This window comes from Zingiber officinale, chromosome 1B (assembly GCF_018446385.1).
Source record: "Zingiber officinale cultivar Zhangliang chromosome 1B, Zo_v1.1, whole genome shotgun sequence".
In the NCBI taxonomy this organism is placed as follows: Eukaryota; Viridiplantae; Streptophyta; class Magnoliopsida; order Zingiberales; family Zingiberaceae; genus Zingiber; species Zingiber officinale.
This window is the reverse complement of record NC_055986.1, coordinates 54480986-54486985: the sequence shown is the minus strand read 5'-3', so window position 1 is coordinate 54486985 and position 6000 is coordinate 54480986.

The window sequence follows — 6000 nt, the reverse complement described above, 5'->3', positions numbered from 1 at the left end:
TTGAAAATAGTAGAACCAGAAACTAGTGGTTAGAGGCTTCTAAAATAGTGTTATATTTGAGAGGTGACCTAAGACAATCACCTTATGATTTATACTATTTATTTCAATAAATAAAAATTTATTAATTGCGTGAATGTACTTATGTATTTAAATAGTCTTAAACTCATTTATTGAATGCCCTTAATATAATTCATAGCATGAGAGAACTTGTGATTGGATCACAACTAGTGAGTGTATCTATATTTGTAATTATGAAAGTATTGAAATATTTCCTAGTCAATGAATTGATGTATTCAGACATCATCAATTATGTGAGACTAACACTGGTTATACTCTTTGGTTTAACCAAGCAGTTGTTACTCACTAGCTAGAGACATTGAGATGTCAAGAGTTAAATGTGGATGCTAGTTATGGTAACTAGTTCTTTAGAGTGACATGTTGTAAGCTTTTATATGGCTCTCTATATATATGGATATGTTTGTAGTTCTTAATGTAGCTCAAGTACAAGTTTCCTTCAAGTTAAGGTATTCAAGTTACCTTGGTCATGGAGGCTTATACTTTGACCTCTTAAGCAAAGTATCTCCTTGAAGATGTTGACCCGAGATGATTAGGTATACGTCAAAGTACCCGAAGGTGTTTGGATAGCCCACAGAGAATTCACCCTCATTGTGAGGAGATGTATACCCTATAGCTACTTGTTAGGTGTCACACCCCAGAGGAGTCCCTACCAGACAAAAATCCGGCAGCATCTCTCTGTACCAGTGATAATATGAAACTATATACATAAACATAAACAACATATAACATATTCATTAGCCCGCACGGTTGGATATAAGCACAACCACGCAGTTAATAACAGCCCACACGACTGGAAAGATCCATAGTGAAAAACACAAAATAATACGAACGTAAGATCAACAACGACACTAACAAAAAATACCTGCAATCACCAGACTTGACTCCAAAATTCACATCAACTTATTGAAAAGCAAAATACACAGAATCAACATACCACTCAAATAATAACAAAATCAAACAGAAAACTATCCTCGAGTGTGACATGGGACTGGTAGCCGAGACTCTCCAAGCATCCATGACTCATCTACCTGTTACCTGGTGAAAGAAAACCAATTTGCGAGGTGGTGAGTATTGGAACTCAGCGGGTAAGGAAAGAGATAATGCATGAACATAATATATAAGTAGAGAGTGTCAACAGTATACAGTCTCATAAGAGGAATAGCAGATACTAAAACAAAACCATAATAAATGCTCATACCTGAAACCATATCCTAGGCTAGTAATAGAAGGTCAAAAGTAGTACTAATCTGCTACAGTACTGCTCATAACTACAGAGAAAATATGTAAGGTATATACAAACTTCCAATAAGTAAACCTACAACGAGAGTGTATCTCAACATAAGCAAGCATAGCAGCATAAGTGAACAACAACAGTATAAGCGAACAACAGCAGCATAAGCTAGCAACAATAGCATAAGCTAGCAACAACAGTGAGCGATGGCAACATAAGTATACCACAGCAACATAAGTAAGCAATAATAGCATATGTAAACAGCAGCAGCCAAAACAAGTATAATAACAGCGTATGCACAAATGGTCACTCCCGCCCACCTCTCTGCACCATGACCCCTATATGGTCGAGAGGCTGGGTCAGTGATAGACTATACAACACTCCAGCTACCACTCACACGAGTGGCCGAGGGGACATTTGCATAGTAGCTAACTAGCTACATCTAATACGGGGGTCCCTGCTGCTCGCAACTCCAGCTATCACTACCTATAAGTGACCGAGTGGAAGCACGACAGGACAAGCGACATCAACTCCAGCTACCACTCTCTCGAGTGGCCGAGGATGCGACCCTGGTCAACGACTCTCTCGACCGCAAGGGAGAATTGGTCGTTGACATGCATGCCATGATATGATGCACCAAATGCAACAGTCATCATACAAATATAAGCAGAAATTAGGTATGCTACATGAAGCCAACATGCTCAATACAGTACATAAATAAACAACAGTCATCATATCAATATAAGTAAAATTTAGGTATGCTACATGAAGCCAGCATGCTCAATATAGTACATAAATAAACAACAGTCAAAGCATACAACCATGGTATCTAGTATCTACTACCTATCGTGAACAATAACAAGAGACTGTATAAATGTAAAAATGAATATCTCGAAGATCGAGTGGAAGTATCAAGTGCAAGATAAATAAGAGTGGAGTCAAGGTAAAAGCAATTTCTATCCAAGGATAGCTCTGTTAGAGTGTATACTAAAAGTCTAACTTTTTATATAAATATTTAAGAATCACATTGGTCAAATTATCTACATTTACTGCTAAGTGTAGTTGTTCAATTAATTTATATTGTAGATAACATGGTGTGTGGAGTCACACACAGAAGATCGTGTTATCGGTTCTTTGTAAATTATAAACAGTAGCTCATGAATAAAATGGAAAGGAACAAACCATTGAAATAGTCGTAGTGTAATTAGGTATTAGTTTATCTTGACTAATAAATTACACTAAGTACACTCCAAGTGTATTGAGTAGGACCATTTAAGGTAAGTTCTTTTTATACTGATTTAATAAAAGAACAAGACCTTAGTTATTATGGAAGTGTGTGCTCTTAATCCTAATATAATAACAAGCACATATATTTAGTATTTATTTCTTTGATTTATCAATGGGTGAGATTTAGTTCGATAAATCAATAAATCCGATAAGTTGAGAAATGATATTACTTATAGTGTGTGTTATTGATTATAGAAGGAAACTGTGTCCTAGTAATCTAGGTTGAGAATGTCCCGAGAGGAGCTCATAAGGATTGTCATGTTAAACCCTGCAGGTGGACTTAGTTCGACATGCCGATGAGGTTGAGTGGTACTACTCTTGGACTAAGATATTAATTAAGTGATTTGTCAGTAACTCATTTAATTAGTGGACATTCGACATCTTAAACACAGGGAGATTAACACACTCATAATAAGAAGGAGCCCAAAACATAATTTGGGATTGATGCGGTAGTTCAATAATAATTCTTTAGTGGTATGAATTATTATTGATGAAATTAAGTTGAGTGTTCGGGGCGAACACGGGAAGCTTAATTTCATCGGGAGACCAAAACCAATTCCTCCTCTCGGTCCCTATCGTAGCCTCTTGTATATAGAGATGTATACCCACCCATACCCACCTTCTTACCCACCTTAAGGTGGCCGGCTAAGCCTAGCTTGGAGCCCAAGCTAGGGCCGGCCAAACCAAGGTGTGAGGTGGCCGACCCTAGCTTGAGTCCAAGCTTGGTGTGGCCGGCCATAATTAATTAAAAGGATTTTATTTTTTAAAATTTTTCTTATGTGGATTCCATGGTTTTAAAAGAGAGTTTAAAATTTAAATCTTTCCTTTTATAGCTTTCTACAAAGGATTAAGAAAAGATTTGATATCTTTCCTTATTTGTAGATTGATAGGAAGATTTTAATTTTGATAAAACTTTCCTTTTTTGTAACCATGTTCATGGTTTTAAAAGAGAGTTTAAAATTTAAATCTTTCCTTTTATAGCTTTCTACAAAGGATTAAGAAAAGATTTGATATCTTTCCTTATTTGTAGATTGATAGGAAGATTTTAATTTTGATAAAACTTTCTTTTTTTGTAACCATGTTCATGATTTTAAAAGAGAGTTTTAAAATTAAATATTTCCTTTTATAAGTTTCTACAAAAGATTAAGAAAAGACTTGATATCTTTCCTTATTTGTAGATTGAAAGGAGATTTTAATTTTAGAGAAAACTTTCCTTTTTGGAAATCATCCACATGTTTAAAAGAAAGATTTTAATTTATAAAATTTCCTTTTATAACCCACCATGAAGGGAAAAATTATTATAGAATTTTTTTTATAAATTTTCGGAAATAAATTAGGAAGTTTTAATTCTTGTGTGAATTAAACTTTCCTTGTTTGGTGCTTATAGGTGGCCGGTCATGTTAATAATGAAAAGGAAATTGTTTTTTAATTAAATAAATTTTCTTTTTCATGGCAAAGGAATTAAGGAAGTTTTTTATTTAAATTTCCTTATTTGCCAAGACCAAGGATTATAAAAGAGGAGGTAGAGGTGCCTTCAAAATAGGATGACTCTATTCTATTTCTTCCTCTCTTTTCCTCCTTGGTGGTGGCCAACCCTATTGCTTTTCCCTCTTCCTTTTCTTTCTTCTTCATTGGCCGAACCTCATCATCTCTTGGAGCTTGAAGGTGGCCGGGTTCTAGCTTGGAGAAGAAGGAGAGAAAGGAAGCATCCCTTTGGAGTTTGGTGGTGGTTGCCGAACCTCATCTATTCTTGGAGTACTTGTGGTGGCCAAACCTTGCAAGGAGAAGAAGGCTTTGAGTGGTTCTCATCTCGGTGGATCGTTGCCCACACAACATCCGGGATAATAAAAGGAATACGGTAGAAGATCAAGAGGTCATTGCATATAAAGGAAGGTATAACTAGTAATTATTTTCCGCATCATACTAGTTTTTCCTTTGTATGAATTCCAAACACAAGAGGCATTAGATTCTAGTTTTTCAAATTGTAATTCGAGTTTGTGTTTTTCTTTGTTTTTTGAATTTGTGATTTGATTGTTCTTTTTGGTTAAACCTAGAGTTATATAAGGAAATTAAATATTAGCTTTCCTTAAAAGGCTTTGTCTAGGCGGTGGTGGATGCTCCCATACTCAAGAAGGCCATGTGCCTCGCCATGCAATCCTGGAAGCCAATTTGGAAATTAATATTTAATTAAATTTATAACATAGGTTGATTTGGATCAATAGTGTTAAGTTCCGCTTGCGATCCAAGTCTAAACCATTAAGAACAGATAATTTAAATTTGGAATCAATAATGTTAAGTTCCGTTTGCGATTCCTAATTTAATTTCTAAAGAACACAATAGGTTGTCTAGGAAAAGGTTCGACACTTGTATAAAATTTTTGTAACAACCCAAATTTCCTCATTCTGAGTCCTAATAATAATTAAAAATATTTAGAGATGCTTTAGAAATATTCTAGAGATTTTTAGAAATTTTTAGAGTATTTTTATGCAATTTTTAGAGTTCGTTTGGTATTTTTACCAAAAGAAACAAGTTGTAAAAATAAAGAGGTTGAGCCGAGGTTCGAACCGGAGACCTCCGGTTAAGCAAAGCCTTAAGTTGTCTCGGATGACCAGGAACCCAGCAGGGCCGTGCTGATTAAATATATAGCGAAATAAACTTAAGTAGTAATAGAAAACAAAAAATATTAAGTATAAAAGAGTTTCGGCCGAGATTCGAACCCGCGACCTCCGACCCGGTCCAAGACTTAAGCGAAGCGCGATGGCCAAGCGCCCAAGCACCCAAGCGGGCCGTGCTGAGCAAATATCGGGCGAAATTTATTTAAGCAATAGTTTGTAACAGAATACTTGAGTTATAAAGGGATAACTTAGGGATTAATTTTTCCGAAAACCTAAACCTCTCCTCTCCTTTTCCCTGCATGCGTGCGGCGTTTTCTCCCTGGCCGAGAGCAATGAAGAAACTAGGTTTTCTTCTTCGGCGATCGGCCAAGGCTTGGTTCTGAGGAACTTTCGCGGATTTGTGAGCACCTTGTCAAGGAGGACGCACGGACACGAAGGGAACGCCGAAATCACGAGCTTCTCCGAAACCCTAGGATCTTTTCTTCGGCTGTAAGTCCAAGAACCCCAAAGTAAGTGCTTCCTCATCTGCAGTAGAGTAGTTCTGGATTCTTGTTCTTCTTGTTTTCAAATTTTGCCGTGAAGATTTTGGTCTAGGGCTTGCTGCCGTGAGATTCAAAGAAAGGACATGAAAGGGATTAGTATGTTGAGCATGTAGGTTTCGGCAATTTGGTTTCTTTTGTTCCTTGCCGTGGTACTGAACATGAAGAAGGATTGTTGTTTTTGTTGGGTTCCAGTAGCAAATTCTATACTACTTGCAATTGTATACACTGCTATGTGTTTATTGGTTTC